At 44.0% G+C, this 27,121-nt stretch overlaps 2 long non-coding RNA genes across 24 annotated transcripts in view; one reads left to right on the top strand and one right to left on the bottom strand.

Annotated features, from left to right (window-relative positions):
• LOC144291710 (uncharacterized) overlaps nt 1–931 on the bottom strand; it is a 44,452-nt gene extending 43,521 nt beyond the window's left edge. For 10 of the 13 annotated variants that reach the window (XR_013359095.1, XR_013359089.1, XR_013359094.1 and 7 more), the window contains exons 1-2: nt 709–851; nt 31–83 (exon numbers count right to left, since the gene is read on the bottom strand). This is a non-coding gene — a long non-coding RNA (uncharacterized LOC144291710). Of the gene's footprint in view, nt 1–30; nt 169–492; nt 686–708 lie in introns of those variants that run through there. The other 3 variants (XR_013359092.1, XR_013359100.1, XR_013359093.1) reach the window with 3 other exon arrangements.
• A 175-nt stretch (nt 932–1,106) lies between these two features.
• LOC144291711 (uncharacterized) overlaps nt 1,107–27,121 on the top strand; it is a 211,727-nt gene continuing 185,712 nt past the window's right edge. For 10 of the 11 annotated variants that reach the window (XR_013359110.1, XR_013359109.1, XR_013359111.1 and 7 more), the window contains exons 1-3: nt 1,107–1,280; nt 2,176–2,244; nt 15,237–15,385. This is a non-coding gene — a long non-coding RNA (uncharacterized LOC144291711). Of the gene's footprint in view, nt 1,281–2,175; nt 2,245–15,236; nt 15,386–16,473; nt 17,428–27,121 lie in introns of those variants that run through there. The other variant, XR_013359101.1, reaches the window with a different exon arrangement.

The following is a 27,121-nucleotide window of genomic DNA, read 5'->3' as shown; positions in this document are numbered from 1 at the left end:
AGCAGATTCCGCTTAGATTATCTTGCTTACCTAATGATTTTTGCTTCGCTGCCTTGCTCGATTGTGTTCACCGGGACGGCAGGCTATTAAAATGTCAAGGCACATTGAATTGTTGTTATCCAGGAGAGAGACCTTTCCAATCAACCTGTGTTCTGGGGGTTGCATAAACTCCAAGAAGGCGATTGGAGAAAGGCTTTATGGCTTTTTTACATAGATGGGGGTGAGCGGGGAGGTTGGGAGAGGGCAGTGGGAGGGGGAGGAGAGGTGGGACAGGGCCGGGGGTTTATGGCAGCTGGAGTGTGCTAATTAAAATGCCATCTCCTCAAACAGGTATTGGTGGCTTCTCGCCTTTGCATTCATGGGGGACTGCAAGAGGGCCTGGCCGCGGGGTGCTGCGGCTTCTCGGGTGGGGGTGGGGGTGGGGGTGGGGGGCGCTGAGAGGCGGCCTGCTGGGAGCCGCGGGGGGGGGGTGCGGGGTGCGCCGGGCGGTACCGTCGGGCAGCAGTGGCCAGGAGTCCCACCCCGGCCGGGCAGGAAGCTGCGGGGGAAAGGCAGGGCCTTCCGCGGCGGGCAGTGGGCCCCGCTGTCTGCGCCCGGGGCGCCGGCGGCCGTTTCGGGGGCGACACTGCGCGGCCCCGCCTGCGCCAGCCCGACGCCGCGGGCGGGCCGCTGCTCACGCCGCCAGGTCTCATCCGCCCGGGGACTCACCGGCCCTCGGGGGCGGGCGGGGGCAAAGGAGCGGCCCTAGAGCGGCCGCTGGGCCTCCCGGCTGGCCCCTCCCCTTCGTTCACCCCGGCTCGCCGAATCTAGCGTCCCGCGGCCGCGGCTCTCACTTGTTTCAGAGGCCGCTTTGTCTCCGCGGGTGTGGGGCTCCGCGCGGCCCCGGCGGCGTCCCGCCCCCCCCCCGCCCCCCGCCTCGCGGCGCCCCCTCCGCCGCCCCGGGGCCGCCGGGCGCCCGCGCCTTTGTCAGGCTCGCCGGCCGGGGCTGGCGCTGCGCGCACGCGCACGCACACACGCGCACACGCACTCGCGCGCACGCACGCCTCCCCCCCCCCCCGCGCATGCGCGCGCCCGCCGCGCCGCCCGAAGCCCCGCCCCACCCGGCGGCGGCGCCCCGCAGTGCCCGGGTCCGCGCGCCTCCTGGCCGCCGCCCCGCAGACCTCCCCGCGCGGGGCTCGGGCCCCGGGCGCCGCCCGTTGTTGGCTTAGAGCCCAAGTCGCGTTTCCCGCTGCCCCTTCTCCCGGCTTCTCTCTTCCGTGCTGGCCGCCTGCGGTGTCTCTGTAAGGCTGCGCCTGGCTCCCCCCGGGCTTCCCCTTGCCCCAGGGAGGATGGCGGCGCCTCCGGGAGGGCCGTGACCGCCGGGCCGGCCGGGCGCCTCGGGCCGCGGCTTCTACCCCGCGGCGGCTTCCCCCTTCCCCGCCGGCGCGCACCTCCCGCCTCCGGGAGCCTTTCCTGCTGCTGCTGCTGCTGCTGCTGCTGCTGCTGCGCCGTCGCCGCGCGCTCCTTCCAGGGCCCGTCCTCCCTCCCGGCTTCATCACGCTTTATTGAAAACGCATCTTTGCTTGCCTCTCCTGCCTGCGAAATGGGCAGTGCACTCCATGCTCCCTTAAGCCATCTACTCCTAATCATTGTTAAGCTGCTCCCCCTGTGGCCCTGTGAAAGATTCTCTCTGGGTCAGAGGCCCTGCTGCCCTCCTTTTTGTGACCTGGAACGTACGGAGGCTCCACACACTCCGGGGAGACAGGAGAGAACGAGTGGGGCCGCCTCCCACCCTTTTGGGGAACCTCACGGATATTCTCTGTTTGCTGTTTCGTTATGCAAAACGCAATCTCATTTTGACAAGCTCGCTAGAAGCTTTAAGTTCCTGTAGATCCGTTAACTCCTTGGGCTTCTGAAGGGAAGCCGACCCTGTGAGTTGGCTTTGGTCCAGGTCTGGCACTTCATCCTCTTGAGGCTCAGCGAGCACAATGCCAAAGGCCAAACGGCTCAGTGATGGAGCCCAGCCCAGACTTGACCCTGGGGCTGGGTCCCGCCAGCCCAGCTCTGCACCCCAGCTCTGTAGATGGCCTGTGTCCCCATCTCCTACACCTGCCACATGGTTCTCAACCAAAATCTCAGGAAAAGGGTAAAAGAGGGAAGAGGTGGATGCCCAGCTTCTATTTAATTCTCTTCCAGATTCTTCCTGGGCCCTGCCTGGCACAAGAGGTATTGCTTAAGAAGGAGGCTCATTGAATGGATGTTCAGGTATGATTTTCTCTCTCAGCTTCCCCTTGGCCCTTACTCCTGCTTCTAATGATCTTTCTGGTGTATGGCAAGTTCAGCTCTGCCTTCATTGGATTTTCACCAGGAACTTGAGGCTCAGTGCTGTGCCCATCACCTGAGTCCATTCATTTCTATGATCGGATTGGCTTAATTAACATAACTAGGTGGCCCAGTGTACCTGGGCTGAGAGGGACAGACAGCTCCCCAGATGCTTTCTGGACACTGTGCCAGTGGCAGCTTGACTCCTTGCCAAGGGTCTTAACCTCACCCACTTGTGGCACTTGAGCCGCAACAGTGTTGTTGAAGGCGAGACTTGCGGTCGCCAGGTTACTGCCTTGAACCGGTAGCCTGCTGCAGGGAGAAAACATTGGACGTTGGAGGGCTGAGTCACCAGCAGTAAAGGACAGCTCTAGCTCTCCTGTAGGGCTTTGCAGCCACCATGCGCTCCATTATGTATCACCTGGGGCTTATTGGGTTTCATCTTCCTGGGTTCCAAGTTCCCAATCTGTATGGGAGTAATAAAAATCACCTCACAACATTGACAACAGGATTCAGTGGTCTGACAGTCTGTAAAGTGACTTCTCAATGTCTTGCAGAGTGCATCTACCCCTCGTTTCTCCCTCTGGTATATACACACACACAACACAACACAGTTGCCAGTTTCATCCCAGCTGGGCCCCTCTTCATTCTTTTACTTCCATCTCATCCTTTTCTGTTGTTCCTTTAGTTTCCTCCCTCCTCTCATCTCTTCTTCCTTCTTCCTCCCCCTTTCTAATGTCCCTGCTTCATTTAGCTGCTTGTCCTTATCCTTCTTATGCAGTGTTCTCATTTGGGCTCTGCCCAGTGACAGTGAGTCGTGGGGTCTGAGACCAGTTTCTTACCTCTTTGGGCAAGTGCCTCCCTTTTTTCAGCAGCATCTTTCCTATCAGGGTCAACTATGTGTGTGCCCTCATCAGAACCCCCAACCCCTTGGGGCAGGATTGTGGCTTAGTGAGCTAGAATATAGAGAAGATTTGAAGAGGATTGGTGGAGGAAGGAAGGGAGAGAGAGAACTCTCAGGAACGAAGGAAGGAAGGGCAGGTTCTTTTTTACGATCCAAAATGATCAGTCTTTTTTTTTTTTTGAAGTTTATTTATTCATGAGAGACTCAGGGGGGTGGGTGGGCAGAGACATAGGCAGAGGGAGAAGCAGGCTCCCTGTGAGGAGCCTGATGTGGGACTCAATCCCAGGACCCTGGGATCACGACCAAAGGCAGACCACTAGCCACCCAGACACCCCAAGATGGTCAGTCTTATGAACACTTATGCACATAGCTATCACTAGCTCCTACCTACCTTTATACAAGTTCAAAAGAAGTGCTTCCTTCCTCCAGCCAGGGGACTGGCCTGCTGAATGGAGTGTGGGCTAGGTTTCCAGACCTTGCTTGGCTCTAGTGCAGGGCCCACTGTACAGCACGTGAGTTCTGCTGCAGAAGGAGTCGAGGGTACAGTGTAGGTTGCCTGGGCACTGGTCTGACATTGCCAGTTGAAGTGGCTCAGGCTTCTCTTGTTGAATAAGTCTCTACCATTCGCCTGCTCCGTGATCACGTCACTCTTTCCCGCAGAGATGCAGTGGGGCATGGGTAGCTCCTTCCCAGGGTGACAAAGCTGTGTCAATCCCTGTAGACATGGAGTCGCTTGACAGTGGCTGCCACCTTCATGGCAGGGAAGGAAGTAGTACCCTGAAGTTGGCCCTCATTGGGTGACCTTCCTTTAATATGACTATAGAGAATGGCACTCATATGTATAGCTTCTTTTATTAAGTGCCTAGTTAATGTTAGTCAATCCTAGTTAAAACTAGTGCAGTGTTTTTATGCTCCCCACAAAGCTCCATGAAATAGGTAGAAATCTCCCCATTTCACAGGCATGGAAATGAAGGCTCAGAGAAGAAAGAGTTGGAGGAGGTACTTTCCAGCACTCTGATCTCGTCTCCCTAGGGATGGGACTCGCACTCTGGGGTCTCTCAGCTGAGGGTTCTCTTTAGTATCTGCCAGATGTCTTGGAAAGGCCTAGCAGTAAGGTGGGAAGGGGCATCTCTGAGTTGGACGGCAGATGCGGTTCAAGGAACTGGCTGGGTTACAACTTTGTTTGGCTAGAGCTCGGCCCACATCAAAACCACATGGACACTCTTCTACTGGAAAAGCATCTCTTTTCTTCTTGCCAAAGAACAAAAAAAAGAGATTAAAACTTTGAGCTCCCTGGAGGCAGCACACATTTGGAGGCACTTCTGCTAATATAGCTTGCAGGAATATGAAACACTTTTGTCACTTTTTAAAAGCAGAGGAAGCAGAAAAAGGTCATATTTTCATGCCTTCAGGTTTCCAATAATAAAGTGAGATGGTTTTTTCTTAATGTCTTCCCCTTCAATAAGTCTCAGTGCTCTCAAGTTACTAATTTTTCCCTGATTTCCTGAAATTTCAAGTTTCTCCTGTACAGAGTTGGGGTTTGCTGCAACCTCAGACAGAGTCACTATCAAGTGAGTTTTGGGATAACTTAAAAAAAAAATCCGTTAGGAATGACCGCATTGTAGGAACTGGGGGATTGGGGGGGGGGGGCGGAGAGCATATTCCACACATGTTTGTGGGAAACACCATGGATACCTGAGTTCAGAAGGCTGCCCTGACCCTTGGGCAGCAGTTCCTCAGTCTTTCTGAGCCTTACCGCTGGAAGTGCCTCACAGGGATGGCTAGAAGAATGAATGAAATGATGTGTGAAGGTGTGGGACAAGAGCTGGCCCTTATTGGTCTCTCCCCAGACGCTTACCACTTTCCCCCCAGTCCTTCTAGCTGTGTCATTTGCCAGCTTCTGTGCAAAGTTGGGTGACTTAACCCCAGGGAGCTGTTGTGGGTTCTATGCTGGAATTATTCAGTTTTCATTTTGATTGATTTTTCCCCTACTCCCTACTACAAGTGGGCTTCTATCCAGGATAAATTGGCTTTGTATCTCTCCCACCAACATGGGTAGGTTGGGTGTACATTGGATTTAAACTCGCAACTCGCAGAGAATGGAGGCTCTGATCCACTTTTTCTGTGTCCCATGCCATATGACCACTTGACACACTTGTCTTTGAACCACATAGGACCAATGTAAACATGTGATAGAGGCAGTTTTGCTTCATGGTTATGAGCAGGGAAAGAGGCCTCTGACACTAAGTACGTGCCTGTTGATAAATCAGTCACTCAGCCCCTCTGAGCTTCTGATGTCCCATTGGGACGATAGAGAGCATCTCTCAGGGTTAGTGTGGAGATTACATGAAAACACAGATGTAAAGAGTGAGCTCTATGCCTATATAGAGTAATGGCCTAATATACCATAGCTATTACTATTAGTGGTTGGTATTTTTATTCTTAATGTGTGAAAGCTATCGATCTACCTATCTATCTACTTATCTACCTATTTGTCACCTATCTGTCATGTCAAATATTCCTGGTGATTTTCATTATAATCTCTCAGGAAACCATTCTTCACGAAATAATGGCTCCAAGGCTGAATTAAAATAGTACTGCAGCCACTTCAAGGGGCATTATCCCCCACGCAAGTTATGGACTAAGCGCATTTCATTTGCTCACTCCACCCTTAAGAGAAATTGCTGAATGCCACTCAAATTTAGGATTTTTACCTGCACTTTGTAAAGCAAACAACAGAATGAAATGTATTAATAAAAGCACACAGCTACTTAGCCTTAAAAAGTTAGTTTATACATGTAGCAATGATGATTTCTGTTATTAAAAACCTAGTAGCTATTATTCCTTCTAGAAATTCTATTAATTGTCGTACTTCATTGGGTCCAAGAATACTTTGAAGAGGTTCTTCTCTGTTCATTCCATAAATATTTGCTGAGTCACAGGATATGGAGAGGAGCAAGATATGGCTCGTTCCTGCCCCCAAAAATTCTGTGTCTGGTGGGGAGACCAGCCTGGATCAGTAGACAGAGAGAGGCAGAGAGAAGGGCTTTTCATCAGGCTTGAGGAGTGCTAGAGGGAGAAAAAGGATGTCAGGGGAGGCTCTGGAGCAACAGAGATAACTAACTGACTGAGGAATTTCACCGAGGAGGGAGACGTGCTTCCCATATGGGGGGAGAATAAGCAGGATGATGGGAGTATAGAAGGGAGTGGAGGCAGAGAGACAGGCTGAGCTCCAAGATGATCACTGATCACCCATCACAGAGACCAGAGTCAAGCCAGGAAATATGGATAGGATCCCAAGAGCTGCAAGAGGGGGAGTAACGGGACCAGTTTATTTAGTGTGTTAGAGTACTGGGAATATGAAGGTACGCTGGGAGTAGAAGAGGCATTGTGCTGAAGCAGGGAGGTCAGAGGATTGCTTCTCCAGCATCTGCACCACCTGGGAACTTGTGACAAATACAGATTCTTTATCTCTAGACCAACTGAGTCAGGATCCACATTTTAACACGGTTCCAGGGCGATTGGTATTCACACTGCGTTGAAAGACTTGAAAATCTGGGGACTGAGATAGCATGGGCTAGCAGGATTGGTGATAGAAGGGGAAGAATTTTCGTCTTGAGTCTCTGGTTCCGCAGAAAAGTGGAATGACTTAGCAGAGAGTAATTGAAGAATTTTTTTGGCAAGTATCTCTAGAAGCTGCCGTGTAAATGTGCATTTTGTGCCATCAGATATGTAAATGAGTTAGCTGTCCAGAGTTTATTAAGAAGTCCTGAAATGTGCTAAAAGAGAATGTGAAAGATGAATTACTTACACAGGGCTGTGTTCAGAGAGGGTGCTAGATAAATACCATTCAAGTAGGTAATTTAAAGTGAGGGGTCTTCCTTAGCTTGTTCTAATAGCCTTATGGCGTGTAATGTGCTTGGGAGTGGGCAGCAGCGGCCATGGATGAGTGAATGGTATTGGAGCAGTGTGTGGCTGGAAAGACTTGGGTGAGGATGTGACCTCTCTTTTAGAGAAACTCCATTCAGACGTTTGTGTGCAGAATATGACCTCAGGCATTGGGACTACAGAGATGAACCAGACAGAAGTATAAATGTGTGTCACAGACTGAAGGTGTTTGAATGACCTTGTGTGTGGCTGTGGTATGTTCAGCAAGGACGGAATGCTCAGCATCTTGCCAATCTTTGGCATATAGTAGCATCCTTAAACACATGGGTTCTGAGCCAGAGACACCCAGATGCCAAACTCTTCCCTACCTTGGGCAAGTGCCACAACTTCTTTATGCCTCCGCTTCCACACTGCAAAGGGAGAAAGGTAATACTTCTCAGGGTGGCTATCAGGAGATGAACATATGTGTGTGAAATGCTCAAAAAGAGTAGCAATCATCATCATCATCATCATCACCATATTATCCTTAACTTTGTTTTAATTCTTTTGAGAGATACAGAAGAAATACAAAACACATTCTCCACTCTCAAGAAATTTCCTAGCTTGGGGTGCCTGGCTGGCTCAGAGGAGCATGAGGTGACTCTTGATCTCAGGACTGTGGGTTTGAGCCCCATGTGGGGAGTAGAGGTCACTTAAGTAAATAAATAAAACTTTAAAAAAATTTCCTAATTAGTTGGAGAAAGAGTACATACCCACAGGAGAGGGATGGCCAACAACAGAAGCTAAATATGGTTTCAGACCCTTCCATGGGATGAGGCCATCAGTTTTGAGGGGCTCTGCAGAAGGTGCCCTCTGTGGGCTAGGATACCCAAGAAAGCCTTCTCAGGAGAGATGCTATTGAAACAGGAATGTGAGTGTCAGGGCAGAAGGGCCCACTGGAAGGACAAGAGCAGTGGATCCCTATGGATTTGGAGAGAGAAGGATTAACAACAGTCTTTGGCCCAAGGCTCTCATGCTGCACAAAGGAAGCAGGTCAGAGGGTGGAGGCTGGCAATTCTTGCTTCTGATCACTCAGCAGGAGAACAGTTGTACTGGGTCAGGAACCCAGTCTTTGGCTCCTGAACTAATAGCACATCTGCATAAAACGCCACAGCATACAAGGAGCTCACTAGCTGCTGGTTGGCTGTATTGTGAGGCCAGGTATAATAGGATGCATACAAAAGGGGCTTGGGTTCTGAGTCTGGTCAAGGATGACATCCAACCTCTGTCACAGTCAGCTGAATCCCCTGGCTCTTAAAATGGCTCCTTCTGTCCCCTCCCTCTCTTCCTTGCCTCCTTAAATATGTCCCCAGGGCCTACTTCATGCAAGGTCTCCTGTTCAGTGTTGGAAACAGGACTGAGAGAGACTCACAATCTCTCAAACAGCAGGGGTGGAGAAGGTATTTCACCGAGAATGGGACTCCACATGATTGGCAGTGGCAGCCAGAGCTGTACTGAGAGATCTGAGGCTCCACTGGGAGCCTGCGGGAAAGCATGCGATGATTGATTAGCAATGCCTGTCAAGGATGCAAGAAGAGAAGAGTGGTTGCTCTAGGGTCTATGCCTATTTCCCCAGAAACAAGGTCTGGGCCTTGAAAATGTTTACATTTCTAACTCACTAGTTAGTGCAATGACTCCATTTGGTACTAGAGATAAGAAAAAAAATTCCACAAACTGACCAGCCCAAAACATAAAAAAGCATCCAGTCCAACAAACAAATAAACAAACAACCTTTCTTCGCCCTTAAAGAATTCCTGATGTCTCCATAGGCCTGGGCTGTCTAAAGGGTAGCTGTGTTTAAGGTACCCTCTATGCATGCCTTTGAAGGGTTTTCTTCCCTTGAACTCACCAGTTTTCAGCACTGGATTTCATATGTTATTTTTAAAGAGTCCCAAATTTCATAGGGTTTGTATCTAGAAACCCCTTGTATTATACTCCCTATGGCCCCAGCTCTGATCCAGCCCTGCTTTCTGGCCAGAGCCTCTGTTGCTTTCCATTCCCCCTGACAGGGAACTACTCAGTCAGTGTGTCCCTTGAAAAGAAAACACCCGAGTCATGCAGCATTTACAAAGTAGGGTGAATATGACATATGGTCATGCCTGGTCAATGCATATTCAGGCACAGGGGCAGCACTCTTTCTAAGCTGATGGGAGTAGGAAGAGGGCCTGGGTCTACTTTGCTGGCTCTTACAGATGCACCCATGCTCTCCAAGCCCGGTTTCCCTTTGTTACCACAAGCATACATCTGTGAGGCTCCTGGCTGCCTGGATTAAAGCTAAGGCACCTGACCTTTGTAGGGAGCCAGCCTGAGGCCTTATTGATCTGAAGTGTGAACCACATTGGGAAATTGCCCAAAGCAACACAACTGTATGCATTCGCAATGCTCACCCTGTCCTAGGGATTCTCAGGTGTGGAGGCAGCATTAATATAGGAGAGAGGACAAAGACTTTGGACCCAGACAGACCTGAATTCATACGTTCTAAGCAACATGATTTCGGGTGAGTTACTCTCATACTCTGGTAGCCTTAGTTACTTCATTCATAAACTGGGATATGAGTCCTACTTCATTTCTTTGAAAAGTAAGCTGATATCTATGTGACAGTGCTAGAGTTTGCTATGAGTAACAGAGATCCCAAATATCAGTGCTTAAGCAGATAGCAGTTGGAGCTCTTCTCTGTACAGTTCTCAGGGATCTACTTTCTTTTGGTCACTCCCCCACTGTTTGCAAAGTTTGTCCTTATCCTCATGATCCAGTGTGATTGCATCCATATCCATGTTCCAGCAGAAGACTGGAGAAAGGTCTGAAAAACAACTGACAAAGGGCATGAACTATCTATCACGTTCACATACTCCCACTTACATCCCATTGGCCAGAACGAAGTCATATGGCTACATCCAGCTGCAAGGGAGCCTGGGAAATGTGGTCTGTATCCAGGTGTTCCTGTGACCTACCAAACATAGATTATTTGAGGAAAGAAGGGAAGAATAAAGTTTGAGGGCCAACCAAACCCTGCCCCAGTGTATGACACTCTTAGTGCTGTCCTTGGCTAAATGGTAGGTCCTCCCCTCTTTTTGCTCATTGCATGCATGTGCTGAGAATGGCATGAGTGTGGGTTTTCATTTCAGTCTGGTTGCCGCAGGCACATGCCACTCCTGGTACTGTTTTCTAAATTTACCATGTGAAGAATTTGTTGCTGGAGAAATTCTTTTTACTGCCTCCTTGCAAGGGAGCTGGTGAAGATTTGATGGGTAGATTTCTTGCTTATAAGTTGCCTGGGTTAGTTCATGTTTCCTAGAAAGTCATAAACCTTTCAGTGATTTACACAGCCACATTTTCATGCCAGGGGAATGGTGTGAAGGGAAGAGAGCCTTGGTATACTGCAGAGATGGATGATCCTCTCAGCCTGTCATTCTTTCAAGAAGAAAGACATATATGTACCTTCGACCCCTTCTACTTTTGTGTTCTGGGATCTAAAGTCATATGGTAATGACTCATCTTTACCAGTATTTACCCAGGATGCAGGTACCCACTGTGGGAAAAAAACATATTGCCTTTGACCTCATGGAGTCTTCAGTTGTTGGGAAGACATATTAGACATATGATCACCCAAATCATGCTTTAACTACAATAATATCTAGATTTAATCACTCTTAGTAACTAAAGAGCCATCTTCAATACGTGCTTGCTTCTCACCTGCCACATCTGAGTAGGGACCAGGTACTGAAATTTCTTTCTTGAAAATGGCTCTTGTATGATTTGTCCGCTTTCACCTCTCACTATTGCTGGCCTGGCCCTAACCTCTTTTGACTGCTAGGTTCATGTGGAATTTGAGTGTATGGGGTTTGGAGGGAGGCTCCCTGCCTTCCCACTTACTGGTTTGGTGTGACCTTGGGTTTCTTTGACCTCTGGGTCTCCATTTCTTCTTCTTTAAAGTGGGATGATAACAAATAGACTCTATTTGTTGGCTAGGGAACAAAATACCATGAAGCAGATGGCTTAAACAACAGAAGTGTATCATGTCTCAGTTCTAGAGGCCAGAAGTCTGAGATCATGGTTCCAGTGGGGTTGGTTCCATCCGAGGACCATGAGAAAGAATCTGGTTCTGGGAGTTTAGACTTCAACATAATGACTTTTTGATGGATACAGTTCAATCCTTAACATTTGTTGTATACCACTGGGTTCAAATGTGTTATATACATAAAGCACTTAGAATAGGGCCTGACACAAAGAAGGCCTCAGGATTAGGAACTATTATTTTTAATTATGACGTCTTTCTAGCTGGTCCTCCAGCTCCAGTCCGTGCTCTCCAGTGTAGCTGAAATGGTAGATCAGTCAACATGGATTGATCTCATTATGTCCCTGCTCAGACCCTAGTCCTTACCATGCCATTCAAGCTTCTAAATCATGTGGCACAAAGTAACCCAACTCTTCTCCATCTTCTCACATTACGTTATTTATAGTTTTATCATCTAATTTATAATCTGCTCTGCATGGTGATTGGCGGAGGATGCTAGCAGCCTCCTAGGTGAGCTCTGTAGGGCCGGGACCATGATTACTTAATCTGCTCTCCACAGTAGATCAAATCACATTCATTTTTGTAGCTCTTGTGTCCACAACAGTGCCAGGCTTCCCCCAGATTTTGTGCAGTGTTGACCAGTGCTCCCTGTTGGTGTGTTTGTGTTTCTGTGTGTGTGTTTGTGAGAATGAGAAAGAGAGAGAGAGAGCAAGCATGTCTTTCTGCCTAGACATTCTCCTGGGAAGGGCAGCAACATGTGGTAGAGAAAGTCCAGCTTTGTCTGCTGCCTTAGTCAGCTCGGGTTGCTGTAATAAATTACTACACACTGACAGCTTCAGCAAAAGATACTTATTTCTCACAGCTCTGGAGGCTGGAAAGTCCTAGACCAAGGTGCTGGACAGTTGGGTTCCTGGTGAGAACTCTCTTGCAGATATGGCTGCCTTCTTGCCATGTACTCATATACATCCCTCTTGTGTCTCTTCTTCTAGAGGCACTAATCTCATTCATGAGGATTCCACTCTTGTGACCTAATTACCTCCCAAAGATCCCACCTCCAAACAGCATCACCTTGGGGATTAGGGTTTTAACACGTGAACTGTGGGGTGGGAGAAACGTAGACATTCAATGCATGTCTGAATGCATTGGAAGATATGGAAAAGAGCTCTTCCAAATCCAGCTCTTGGCACCTGGCCTACTATTGCTTATCCAAAGATGTGTTTCCTTTATCGGTGAGTCAGAAATGGTCCTTTTGCATAAGTTCTGTCCAACTATAAAGGGGAAGACAGTGTGCTCTGAGACCTGAAGGTCTATATCCATGAGATTGATGGGCTGGGCAGACATGAGAATATGAATGATTGAAATACAGAGATGCACATGCCACTTTCACGCAGGAGACATGCGTGAGTGCAGACTGCATGGGGATAGAGGGACTGAATTGAAGGCAGTGATTAGTTGTATACAGGATCCTGAGAAGACTGTCTGGAGGAGGTGCCCACTGTGGCTGAAAGAGAATGAATAGTCAGGAGTTGTCTGAGAAGGGAGAAAGTTAAGTATTGGAGCTAGAGCTAGGAGTCTTAGTAGGGACCCATGTTTGGGGATGGGGAGAAGAGTCCAAAAGTCCACACCAAGGAGAATTGATGGTGAAGCTGCCTACATTCACTGTGTCGCCCAAGTGAATTTCCTTTGCCTTCCAGAGCTCATCTGCCTTCCCCATGAATCCTGCCTACCCAAGCCTTCTTTAGCCCATACAGAGCCTTGGTGCAAGTTACAAAAACCCTCTCCTTCTGGGCTGACCCAGCCCTGCAGGCACACAGTTTGGCCAGCAGATGGCGCCTCTGTGTGAATTGGAAAAGCCATGGCTGATAGCTTGGTCGGCCCCAAACTGACTGTATTTTAGATTTCTTCATTGCTTTCAGCCGGGCATCTTTGTGCAGAGCAACACGGTCTACACTTCTAACATGGACCCTTTGGACACATCAGATACTTTCTATAACTTTGACGGGTGCCATTCCTTCCACCTGGAGTTCCTGTCTCCTTCTTTGTAAATTCCAACTCACCTCTCCAAACTCAGACCAAGTATCCTGCCCTTGTGACACTTTCTGAGTTTCTGAGGCACAAGGGGTGATCAGCTCTTTGTGTTTCTGCATGCAGCACTGGGCTGGCACTGCTAACCCACCAGCATATCCCAGATGGGTCCTGGCCACCCAGACGCAGGAACATCTGTTGAGTAAGTGGGTGAATTGGGCCATATTTTTCAATGCATCTTCCCATGTCTTCTCTCTTTATATTCTCTGCCATCAGAGAGATGAGTTGGTTAAGTACCATTAACTTCGTTGGGTACAAAACAGACCAATGGTCAAAGAGGGTCAGTGGCCAGCTGCAGGTCCCAATCTATCTCTGCAGTGTTAATTTCTGCAGGAACCCTACCTAACCTGACTCATCATGTGCTCCATCAAATCCAATTACTTCCTGCCTCTTGAAGACACTATATTGTCCTATCTGCCTTTACCTATGCCGTACCCTCTTCCTCAATATTCTTCCTGTGGCTCATTTGGTTAGAAACCAGCCCAAGTGTAAGGCGAGCTCAAATACCATCTTCTCCATGGGGATATCTACAATTTCTGGACCCTGAGTATTCAAGGCACTTGTTCAGTATTTGTACTGGGTTTTGCCTGGTGGGCTCATCTTACCTCTTCTGATAGCTGAAAGTGCTCAGTCCCATTTGTTATTCTGTTTTTTGGACTGCCAGGGTGATGTCATCTACATAACAGGATGTAGAAAGGGTTAAGGTAGCTTATTTTGAAGTAGTTAAATCAGTGGCTCTCAAACTTTTCATCTAAGACCCATAGTAACAAATACATTTGGTCTCATGATTGTGTGTGTATGTGTGTGTGTGTGTGTGTGTGTGTATATTCTTTTCTGAAACTAAACTTTTCCAAAATAGCATCTCTACTGGCAATGTACAACACACTTTAATATTTTCTTTTTAAAAATTTTTTTAAAAGATTTTATTTATTTGAGAGAAAGAAAGAATATAAGAGCAGGGGAAAGGGCAGAGGGAGAGGGACAAGCAGACTCCCCACTGAGCAGGGAGCCCGACACAGAGCTCCATCCTAGGATCCTGAGACCATGACCTGAGTTGAAGGCAGATGCTAACCGACTAGCCACCCAGGCACTCCCTACTATTTTCTATTCAATTCCACTGTGCTTTTAAAACTGCTGGTTGTGAACTATTAAATTGATTTTACAACCTACCAATGGGTCATGGCCTTCAGTTTGAAACACTAATTGAAACCTAGAGGCAGGATTATGAGAAAGCACTGGCCAGTGGGCTAACTTGAATTCTGTCCTTGGATAGGAGGTAGGTGGAGGCTGGATTCAGTGAGGAGGTCTCTGGACTGGGGTCAGATTTGTTGCCCTTCCATGGCTATGGGCAAATGTCCTGACCTCCCATTCTGTTGCTTGTTTGGCACCAAGGACCCTCCACCTGCTTCCTAGAATACCCCTTTGATGACCAACAATAGCAAGGCCTTTCTCTACCTCATCACATCTCTGTCACTCCTCCTACTATCTCAGCACTATTGTCTGTATTTGTCACCCAAGACTGAGGAGGGAAGGGATGTGTTTTGTCCATTCTTACACCCTCAGTGCTTGCAGAGACCCTGGCCTACAGGGACTCAATGTTGGCTGAATAAATGGGTGAGTCAATAAATAAATGTGTGACTATAGGATCAGGGTCCCATTGAGTGGGGAGTCCCAGGGGTGGCCAGCTCAGATACCCTCAAATAGTGGTGACATCAGGGCTAGTTTCCTCTGGAAGCTCCAGGGTAGAGTTTTTCCTTTTGTCTTCCAGCCTCTGGTGGCTGCTGGTATGTTCCTTGGCATGAGGCCACATCCCTTCCATCTCTGGCTCTGTGGCCACATGGCCTTTAGTCTTCTGTGCAGTATTTCCCTTTAGTTTCCCCTTTATGAGGACCCTTGTGATTATAGTTAGGGCCCACTCATTCAGAATAATCTCCACATCTCGGCATCCATAATCATATCTTCATAGACATTTTTTTTTTTTTTTTTTTTTTTTTGCCATGTAAGGAGACATTCCCAGGTTCTGGGATTAGAACCAGGATTTCTGAGGATCATTCTTCAGTCTACCATATCATGAATTAAGCAGAGTCAGATGGAGGTTGGAGCTAAGAGGAACCTCATTTTCCACTGACCCAGTCTTCTTACTATAGACACAGGTAAGAAAAGACTGTAGAGAGGAAGCAACTTGCCCATGGTCATTTGCTGGTTATGAGCAAGGCTGGAATAGCATTTTGGGTTTTTGCCGCTTCCACGACGGCTGCTGCTCTGGAGTATCCTATGACTCTAATATATATATATATATATTTTTTTGCAGTGTATCTAAAATGCCAGACAAAGATTCAGCACTTGTATATTTTCCACCCTAAAAGTCAGACATGTTGTCAGTTACTTAGGGACTTTTGGAGTTGAACTAATACGGGGAAAGCTGGTGTTACTTTCCACAGAGGTGGTGCATCCTTAAAGTCTTGAGGATTTTTAAAGCCCGCGTGAGCTGCCAGGGGCACCTTAAAATAAATGTAGGTACTCCTTTCTTAATCCCATTAATCATTCATGTCTTACTTTCCATTCAAACTACTCATATCCCAAGTACCCCATACATTTATTTTTTTCATTTATTTTTTTCTTGGTTGTAATCATGCAGTTCAATAAACCCAAAGAAGGTTACAGGCCTTCTGTTCAGAGGGTCCAATCCCTTTAGTTCTGCATAGGGAGGGATTAGGAGATTTAACCTTTTCCTTCTAAATTGAAACTCATATCAGAAAGGAAATAGAAGAACTAACTGAGGAAAAAGCATCAGGGAAGCTGTGATGGATCACTTGGTCCCATGGGCTACCCAACCCTGTGTTCTTGAATATCTGTGAGGCGGCAGGTCCTTCCTAATGGTGTTTCTGAACACACTGAGATATTCTAATCTACTCTTAAGAAACCAACATGGCTTGGCCAATTTCTTTAGAGAGAGAGAGAAAGAGAGGGAGGGAGAGAGAGGTCTCTTTATACATACCATACATGTATATCTATATAAATACACACGTATACCAGATGTGTGTATGCGTGTGTATTCCTGTATGACCCTGTAGAATGACGCATTTTAAAACTTTACCCTAAGCACCTCTATATAGAGTAGAATTTAATGATTATGTTTCCGTCACTTTCCAAAGAATGTGATGTCAGCAGGACGTCCATTATAATATTCTTTCTGATGTGGGGAAGTATCTTTGTTTTCCTTTGTGATTCTTATTCTTAGGCCCATCACTTGACAAGGCAGATGAAGGCTGGATATATCTCCTGGCAAATGTCTGGAGGGGAAAGGTAACATCTTTACCAAGAGCTATGGATTTTAAACAGGTGTCTGGTCATCCCACTGATGAGGAGAATCTAAAATGTTTGGACTACAATTTCCACAGACAGCAGAACCAATCATGCCTTTAAGGGTATGATTATTTCTTTGTGCCATCTCATGCAGCCATAATCAGTTTGAGTATTTATGGTGATTGTGCACTTACCTGGTTTTTCCTGCTAATTTAAAAGCTCTGTGTCTGACCCACATCTGTTTCTCGAATCCAAGGACCTGGCATCTCTATTTATTGAGTGCGTGCTTTGGTTGAAAATTTTCTGTTCTGAGATTTCTATGTTTTATCTTTTATAGTAGCCAAACTTGAGGGCTTTCTGTAGCAGAAAATGCAAAATTAATATCCATAAGGGCGAGTAGCATCACAAATGAAATTCCTTGAAAAGATGGTGAAAGACAGCAGGGAGCACTGTGTTGTGGAGCACAAAGTGTGCTCAACTATGCTAACAGGCCACACTACTCTGCTTCAGCCAGTGTGGATGTTTGTGACTATGGATTCAGTATTTTTAGATCATTACTGTTTTTCAAAATAAGTTGGAACATACCAGTTTTAATGTGAGACTATCTGTCTGCATCGGGTCTGCGGGCCACCAGCTTGAGAACTTTTCTGTCTAGATTTACTCTCTAATGAAGTGATCAATTCTGTGCATGGAATAGTCTAGTGAAACTGAACTCTCTCTCTCTCTCCTTCTCCCCTTCAAAAATGCTTCATTTTGTTCTAGGAATGTTAATTATCAAATAATTTCCTTCTGTTGTGTTAACATTCATAAGTAGTTCTGGAATGACTCTGTTTCTTGTGAAATGATCATTTGGGACACTAAATTGAAATAAAATTGGAACTAACTTGTATTGCTTTGTTGTTACCTCAGTCAAATTTAGCAAATATTAATTAAATTTAACAAATATTAATATTTCTCTAACTAGATAATGGATCCTACACAGGACCCAAAGATGAGTTAAAGCATCCTTCTCCTCTGCGAGGACTAATATTGCCTCAGACTCAGGGTAAAAGGTCCTGCCCTGATCCTGAGCCTAGACCAGTGCTGCTTAGACTTCAAGTGCACACAGAAGTCCCAGGGAATCTTGTTAAAGTGCTCATTCTGATTCATGAGGTCTGAGGTGAGGACCGAGATTCTGCATTTCTAATAAGCTCCAGAATGAGACTGATGTTACTGGGTCAGGCTACATTTTGAGTAACAAAACTTAGAGACCCTGATCTGGCCTTCTGCCTGTCCTCTCTACCTCCCAACAAGGTAAAGAATCTTGGAGAGTCAAAGGGTAGTGCTTATGGGGAGACCATACCCTCTACCTTCTTGACCATATTCTGACTGCTGGGACCCTGAGAGTCCCTCTTGATTGGCTCCAAGCCTTCATTCATGACCTACATGATTTTCTTTTTTAGATCATCCTCCCAAGGGAAGACTGTATCACTCAGATGCATACCCTTAGGCCTGAGCATTAGCTGAGGTGTTTATGGAAGGGGCTGAAGGAATTTGATGTGAGGGCTGAGGTATCCACGTCATGCACACAAGGTCTAGCAATCTGTTCACCATGCCCTCCAGGTGATTCTTCCACACACTCAGGTTGAGAACCACTGCTCTAGGTGAAGCAGGGCCAGAAGTAAAAAACAAGCTGCTTGGAAATCCTACAACATAATATGAGATCAGTAATCCAAAGACTGTAACATTCGTCTTCCTCTGGCAACGTTGTGAGGAAGTTTCCTCTGTCTTTTCCTCTTAACTATGCCACTAGTTTTGGACTGTGGACAAAATAATTCCCTTCTCTGAACTTCCAAGTTTTTACCTACAAAATAAGAGCTGGACTATAAATTATTAAAGGGTTTCCAGGTCTAATTTTAGGATTTAGATCTTCCAGATCTAAAAGTGTATCTGAAAATATTTTCCTTAAAATCCATGAAATTCTTTCAGTCTTTATTCACATTAAAATCTTACTGATTAATTTTATAAAACTTTCTATTTTAAAATGTATCTACTCCTGAGTGAGATGAAGGGCAAAGAGCTTCATGAGATAATTAATCTATAGCAGCACATCTTAAACTTTAATATGCATACAAATGATCCAGGGATCTTATTGAAATTGCAGAGTTTAGTTCAGTAAGTCAGGGGTGGAACTTGAGACTCTTTGTTTACAGCAAGCCCCCAGGTGATGCACATGCTACTGTTCTGGGGAGCACACTTCAGTAGCATGTTACTGTAGTGTCCAGAAGTTTACTTAAATTGCTTCCTTCGAAGACCTGGGATCGGTCTGAAAGAGCAATGGTGTTTTATAGAGGCAGGGAATAGAGGGAGAGTAATTTAAAGCAGTACAGAAAAAGCATGCCATTTGGTAGGTAATGTAATCAGTGAACTGTAACTAGTTATAAACTAGAGAGAATGTGCCCCATTAAAGGGGGTGGGTACTACTCAGCTCTAGCCTCTTTGTGCCATGGAACAGTGTGGTGACATTGCCAGATTTTCCGACTTTTTAAGGGGATCATCAACTGAGTTCTATGAAGTCTTTTTTTTTTTTTTAAGATTTTATTTATTTATTCATGAGAGACACACTGAGAGAGAGAGAGAGAGAGGCAGAGACATAGGCAGAGGGAGAAGCAGGCTTCCTGAGGGGACCCTGATGTGGGACTTGATCCCAGGACTCCAGGATCATGCCCTGAGCCTGAAGGCAGATGCGTTACCGCTGCTCAACCACCCAGGCACCCTCTATGATGTCTTCTGATTTTCAAGTGCTGTCAATTAATTTACATGAAATTAGCCAGCTAAAACCCAACTATTTAACACCGTGTAAGCCAAACAAAACAAGTATGAAGACCAAATGATCTGTAAGAAGACAAATTTGGGAAGGGAAAGAAGTCTTTCCTGGGTTCTGAGTGGGGAGGAGAGTAGAGAGAGGACACCAGACAGTCAAAAGCCAGCCTGGGCCTAATCAGTAAAGAAGAAGGGGAGAAAAAGGTAAATGGGGGGGGGGCGGGGAGCAGAGAAAGAAAGAAAAGGAAGTGGGAGAATGCAGAACAACTTGATTACATTCAGAGATGTACCTACTTATTCCACCTCTTTCTTGTAGAGTTGCTGTAGAATTTCTCTGAAATTCCAGAGTACCTGGAAATTGGGGTAGGGAAACATTAAGATCAAAGGGGCTCATGGCTGAATCTGAAGCATGAGTGATGTGTTTTAACTCAAAATTAGGAGGGGCCCAAACCTCTCCCTTCCTTCTAGAAACTATGCTATCCCATGGCCCTTGGGGGATGTTTTCTGCATCCACCTGTTGAGCTCACTTTTTCACTGGAGGAAGCTCCATAGCCACAGGTTGTCCACGTCCCTGTGGGTAGGCTTTTGGATGGGAAGATTCCAGGGGACATTCCCAAAGGAGACTTGGACAAAATAAGTTGGAGAGACATCATCTGGTTCAAATTCTCATTTTGTCACATCTCACTGAAGGCATAGAGTAAAACCAAATCTTTCAAAGTAAAGTTTCAGTGCCCTTTTCAACTTTGCTGTGGGGTTATTGAGAAGACTAAATGTGAACACATGTGAAAAGTGCTTTGTAAATCATAAAGCATTACAAATATGTTAGTGATTGTTGGGAGTAAGCAGAAAGCCAGTTAAGCCTGAGTTAGCAACCTCACTCTTACTAGCGTTGTAAACAGTCAAGTGATTGAACCTCTCTGAACTTTTCTCCCCACCTATAAAATGGGAACAGGTAAAGCCTAACTCATAGAAGTCAGATTAGTACCTGTAAAGTACCCAGGCTTTTGTCTGACACAAAATAGTTGCTGCACAAGTAATATAATTATTAAGGGATTTGAATATCTTAGGAATAATATAATTACTATTATTTTATGTATTCATACTAATTATATTATTATTGTATAATTATTATTCCTAATATATTCAAATCACTTAAAATTCTTAGTCATACTTTGAAATGTTTTATAAATCTATTTAGGTATTTTTTTTTTTTTTATTTATTTATGATAGTCACAGAGAGAGAGAGAGAGAGGCAGAGACACAGGCAGAGGGAGAAGCAGGCTCCATGCACCGGGAGCCCGACGTGGGACTCGATCCCGGGTCTCCAGGATCGCGCCCTGGGCCAAAGGCAGGCGCCAAACCGCTGCGCCACCCAGGGATCCCTATTTAGGGATTTTTATGTCAAAAGTCAGAAAATACTGGGATGCTTGGGTAGTTCAGCGGTTGAGTGTCTGCCTTTGGCTCAGGGCATGATCCCAGGTCATGGGATTGAGGCCCGTATCAAGCTCCCTGAAGGGATCTTGCTTCTCCCTCTGCCTATGTCTCTGCTGCTCTCTGTGTGTCTCTCATGAATAAATAAATAAAATCTTTAAAAATAATCAGAAAATACTGATAAATAAAAATAAAATTAGTGATGATTTCCACATTTGCAGGTTAATCACTGATACCACCTCTAGAAGCTCTTCTAGACTTTTGTATAAATATTCTTGTAAAAATATAGTGTTTTACAGTTTTTAAATTGACTAAAAAACATTCCATCAAGGAAATTCCATCATGAATTACATATTTACGTCATTTAAAAGAAGTAGGAGTAGTCCTTCTACTTCTGGGAAGATGGAATAAAGGAACTCTTCCCTGTTCCATCCCTAAATACAACTAAAACCCCTGAACATTATGTATATACCATATATAAGAAGACTGGAAGGTGGAAAGAAAAAGACAAATCAGATCAAGAACTTCGGGACCCAAAGGACAACTCAGTGATGAGTTTCCTGCATTTTGTTTTGCCTCATATATCCCAGAATTGGAACTGGAGAAGCTAGCAACCTGAAAACACCAATGGTGACAGACAAAAAAACAAAAAACAGTCAAAGACTGCTCTCTCTAGCCAAAGGACTAGAGAAGAGGCAGCCTCAGAAGATAGAAAACCTTCAGACAATAAACATTCTATTCCAACTGAACACTACAGAAAATAATTTTGTTCCTACACCACTCATGCACGGAAAGACTAGGTGGGGAGCCTAGATTCACAAGGCCGTAATGAGGCACCCAAACACAAAAAATACTGGAGTGGTGTCAGAGAAGGCCAAAGAGGAAGCCAGGACTTTCATCTCTACCAGCTGGTAAAAAGTTCTTCCCAAACCCAACCACACAGTGTTGGTGGAGACCACATGGGAAGCCTGGACTTCCACAACCACTTGACAATAATGAGACACTTCTCCTCCTCTTCACTAGTATGGTATCAGAGTAGGCTTAGAAAATCAGAACTTTGCCCAGCACCCAGCAGTGATAAGGCTTCCTCCATAATAATAGTGGAGACTATGTGGAGAGCCAGAACTCTTACCCTGTCCAGCAGTAAGGACGAGTACTCTGTCCTTGTTGGTATTAAATAGAGGCCTGGTGGGGAACCTGAACTTCTACCATCACTGGGAATTATGAGGTAGTGTCCATTCTCTTCCTCTTGGAGTGATGTCAAAGAAAGCTAACTAAAATAGAAGATCTAAATAAGACCTAGAGATTTATGCAAAAATGTTGTTTTCAACAGAAAATCACTTGTCATACCGTGAACAAGGAAGATCTCAAAATGAATGAAAATAACATCAATAGATACAAACACCAAAATGGCAGAGATATTAAGACTATATGACAGGGGATCCCTGGGTGGCTCAGTGGTTTAGCGCCTGCCTTTGGACCAGGGTGCGATCCTGGAGTCCCAGGATTGAGTCCTGTGTTGGGCTCCCGGCATGGAGCCTGCTTCTCCCTCTGCCTGTGTCTCTGCCTCTCTCTCTATCATGAATAAATAAATAAAATCTTAAAAAAAAAAAGACTATATGACAAAGATTTCAAAGTCATCATGATAAAAATGCCTCAATGAGGGCAGCCCAGGTGGCTCAGTGATTTAGCGCTGCCTTCAGCCCAGGGCACGATCCTGGAGACCTGGGATTGAGTCCCACATTGGCTCCCTGCATGGAGCCTGCTTCTCCCTCTGCATGTGTCTCTGCCTCTCTCTCTCTCACTCTGTCTCTAATGAATAAATAAAATCTTTAAAAAATAATATCTCCCTTTAAAAACATGCCTCAATGAGCAGTTCTGACAATGTTGGGAACCACTGGAAGAATAGAAAAACCTCACAAAAGAAATAGAAAGTGTCAACAAATAAATAGAAGATATGAATATTAAGTTGTGGAGCAAAGGGGGAACTTAGGCGACCGAAGCATTCCTGCAGGGAGGCTTTCAGGCCGGGAACCTGGGTGCTGGTTCAGCCTTCAGGCCTGTGTGTGAAGGTGCAACAGCAGCTCCTTTGAGCTCTTCCCTAGAAGGTGGGGGTGAGGGGGAGGCTGCCTCCCTGAGTCTGCTCTTCCTCCCCGCTGACATCTGGGGCTTTGACCCTTTCTTTTTTAATCTACTTTTGCTAAGATGCATTTAATAAAAGATACACCAAAAACAAAATGCAAACCTATTTCCCTTGCCTCTTGGGCTTCTGGGATGTCATCACCTCCAGTTTATTGTGTTTGTTTCCAGTTGTTAATAAAGCATTGAAACAGTAAAACAAACAAACAAACAAACAAACAAACAAAAAACCCAGAAGATATGAATAAAAACCAAAAGAGCATGTTGGAACTAAAAAATACAGTAACCAAAATAGGAAGCTCAGTGGACGGGTTCGATAGCAGAAGGGAGAGGACAGAGGAAAGTATCCATAAGCTGAAAGAAAGAATGGGGATTACCAAATCTGAATAGCGGAAAAAGAGATTTAAAAAATAATCTCAGAGACCCCAAGAATATAACAAAAGATCTAACATTTGTGTCATTGAACTCCTAGGAGAGGAGGAAAAGTACTTGAAGAAACAATGGCTGAAACTCTCCAAATTTGGCAAGAAACCCAAACCAACAGATCCAAGAAGCTTAGTGAATCCCAAACAGAATAAATCCAAGAAATCTATAGCAAGACAAATTATAATTAAGCTTCTAGAACTAAAAGAAAAAGTATTGAAAGCAGCCAGGAAAAAATGGCATCTTGCCTATAAGGGGAAAATAATTACAGTGGCAGCTGATTTCTTATCAGAAGCCATACAAGTCAGAAAGAAGTGGCACAATATTTTTCAGGTGTGAAAGAAGGGAACTGTGAACCCAGCGAAAATATCTTTCAAGAATAAAGGAAAATCAAGACATTCTGAGATGAAGAAAGGCTAAGTGAACTTGTTGCCAGCTAACCTACCTTAAGAGAATGGCTAAAGGAAATGGTCCACAGAGGAAGGGAAAGGTAAAGAAGGGAACACTGGAGTCTCAGTAAGGAAAGAATACAGTAAACAAAAATACATGCAAATTCCATAGACTTTTCTTCTCTTGAGCTTTCTAAATTATGTTTGATGGTTGAAACAAAAATTATAACACTATTTGATGTGATTCTAAATATATGTAGAAGAAATATTTAAGGTAAGGCAATTATAAATGAGGGAGGGTAAAGAGATTAAATGGAGATGAGATTTCTGTATTTCACTGAAACTGGTAAAATATCATCACCAGTAGACTGTGGTAAGTTATATATATGACGTGATACCTACAGCAACCAGACAAAACCTATACAAAGAATACATTTAAAGGCCTATACTAGGGCAGCCCGGGTAGCTCAGCGGTTTAGCGCTGCCTTCAGCCCAGGGCCTGATCCTGGAGACCCAGGATCAAGTCCCACGTCAGGCTCCCTGCATGGAGCCTGCTTCTCCCTCTGCCTGTATCTCTACCTCTCTCTCTCTCTATGTGTCTCTCATGAACAAATAAAATCTTTAAAAAAAAAAGGCCTATACTATAGGTAAATAGAAATGGAAATCTAGAAAATGTTCATGTAACCCACAAAAAGGCAGAAAAAAGAAACAGAAATGAAAAAACAAGCAGAAAACAAAAAATTAAAATGCTAGATTTCAGCACGAGAATATCAGTATATAAATTTAATGTAAATAGTCTGAAAACACCAATTAAAAGCAACAACTGACAGATTGAAAAGTATGGCCCACCTATCTGCTGTCTAAAAAAAACCCAAAACCCCACTTCAAATATAATGACATAGGCAGGTTGAAAGTAAAAAGTTTGAAAAAAATATATAATACAAACATTAATCAAAGCAGAAGTGATTATATAAATATTAGACAAAGTAGGTAAAATATACTTCAGAATGAAAAAAATTGCCAGACATAGAGAGACATTAGATAATGATGAAAAAGTGAATTTAGCAAGAAGATATAACAATTCTAAATGGATATGCAACAAACAACAGAGCTGAAAAATGTGTGAAGCCAAAACTGATGTAAATGAAAGGAGAAATAGACAAATCCACAATTATAGGTAGAGACTTCAACACCCTTATCTCAAGAATTGATAAAACAACTAGACACAGAATTGGCCAGGATATAGAAGACTCAAACACATCATCAACGAATAGAATCAAATCAGCATTTATAAAGCACTCCATTCAACAATAGCAGAATATACATTCTTTCAACTGCCCCTGGAACAAATGCCAAAGTAGATCATACTTTTGGCCATAAAACAAACCTCCACAAACTTAAAACAGTTGAAATCTTACAAAGTGTGTTCTTTGATCACAATGGAATTAAAGTAGACATTAATAACATAAAAGTAGCAGGAAAATATCTAGGCACTTGGAAACTGAACAACACAATTTCAAATAATCTGTAAATACAAATAATAGAATTGAGATGAGAATGTGGCATATCAAAATTTGTAGAATGCAGGTAAGTCAGCAATGAAAGGTAAATTTATATGACTGAGTGCATTCACTAGAGAAGAAAAGTCTCAATATATAAGCACTCACCTTGAGAACTTAAAGATGTGCAAAACTGAAAAAAAGAAGAAAACTAAATCCAAAGCAAACAGAAGGAAGGTGATAATAAGGGTAAGAACAGAAATCAGTGAAATAGAAAACAGGAAAATAGAGAAAATGAAACAAAGAGTTGATTCTTTGAAAAGATCAATAAAATTGGCAAACCTGTAACCAAAAAAAAAAAAGAGGGCACAAATTACCAATATTAAGAAGAAATCAGGAAATATCACTATAGATCCTGCAGACATCCAAAGGAAAATAGGAGAATACTATGAACAGCTCTACATACATAAATGTGATAACTTAGGTTAAATGGATAACTTTTTCAAAAAATACAAACTATCACAAGCATCCTTATGAGATAGATAATTTGAATAGCCTTGTAACTATTATGGAAATTGAATTCATAATTTAAAAACTTCATAAAAGAAATCTCCAGGCCCATTGTTTTGTTGCAGAATTTTACAAAATATTTAAAGAATAATTACTACCACCTTTTACATATTCTCTTCCAGAAAATAGAAAACACTTCTAATTTATTTTATGAAGTTAATATTACCTTAATATCAAAACCAGACAAACACATCACAAAAAAGAAAACAACAGACCAATACACCTCATGAATAAAGATGCAAAATCCTTGACAAAATATTGGCAAACAGAATTCAGTAATACATTTTAAAAAATTATACACCATGGTCAAGTTGTCTTTGAGGGATGCAAGATTGAGTCAACATTCAAAATTCAATCAGTGTAATCCACCACATTAATAGGGTAAAGAAGACATGATCATATCAACTAGTGGAGAAAAGCATTTGACAAAATTCAACCAATTTATGGTAAAACTCTTAGGAAAGTAAGAAAAGAACATTCTTCAACTTAATAAAGAGCATTTATTAAAAAAAAAAACCTATAACTAATATCACAGTTAGTCATGAAGGACTTACTACTTACCCTCTAATATCATGAAAAAGATAAGGACATAACTTTTACCACTCTTATTCAAGATAGTGCTGGAAGTTCTAGCTAGGTCAAAGAAGCAAGAAAAGGAAAAAAGGCATAGACATTAGAAAGGAAGAAATAACTGTCCTTATTTGCATGATTGCAAGGTGACATGATTGTTTATAAAGAGAATCTCAAGGAATAGAAAACAGAACCTAAAAAAAAAAACCTTTTAGAATGAATAAGTAAGTTCATCAAGCCGCAGGACACAAAAATGAATAAACAGAAATCAACTTCTGTATATTAACAATAAACATGTGGAAACTGAAATTAAAAATATACAATCACTCAAAAATAGGTGTAATTCTAACAGAACATGTACATGACTTATGTACTGAAAACTACACAATCATAATGAAAGAAGTTAAAGAAAATCTGAAAAAAATGGAGAGACATACTATGTTCATGGATTGGAAGAGTCAACATAGTAAAGATGCCAGTTCTCCCCAAATTGATATACAGGTTTGATGTAATTCCTATAAAATCTCAGCAAATATTTTTTGTAGTTATAGTCCAGATAATTCTAAAATTTAAGTGGAAAGGCATAAGAGCTAGAATAGCTAAGGCCGTTTAAAAAAAGAAGTTGAGAGAAATGAGTCCTACCTAATTTCAAGACTTATTACAGAGTTTCAGAAATCAAGACTGCAGTATTGGCAGAGGAGTAGACACTGATCAATAGAACAGAATAAAGAACACAGAAATAGACTCAGATAAATATACT

This window comes from Canis aureus, chromosome 20 (assembly GCF_053574225.1).
Source record: "Canis aureus isolate CA01 chromosome 20, VMU_Caureus_v.1.0, whole genome shotgun sequence".
NCBI classification, from domain to species: Eukaryota; Metazoa; Chordata; class Mammalia; order Carnivora; family Canidae; genus Canis; species Canis aureus.
This window is presented reverse-complemented; position numbering and strand designations above follow the sequence as displayed.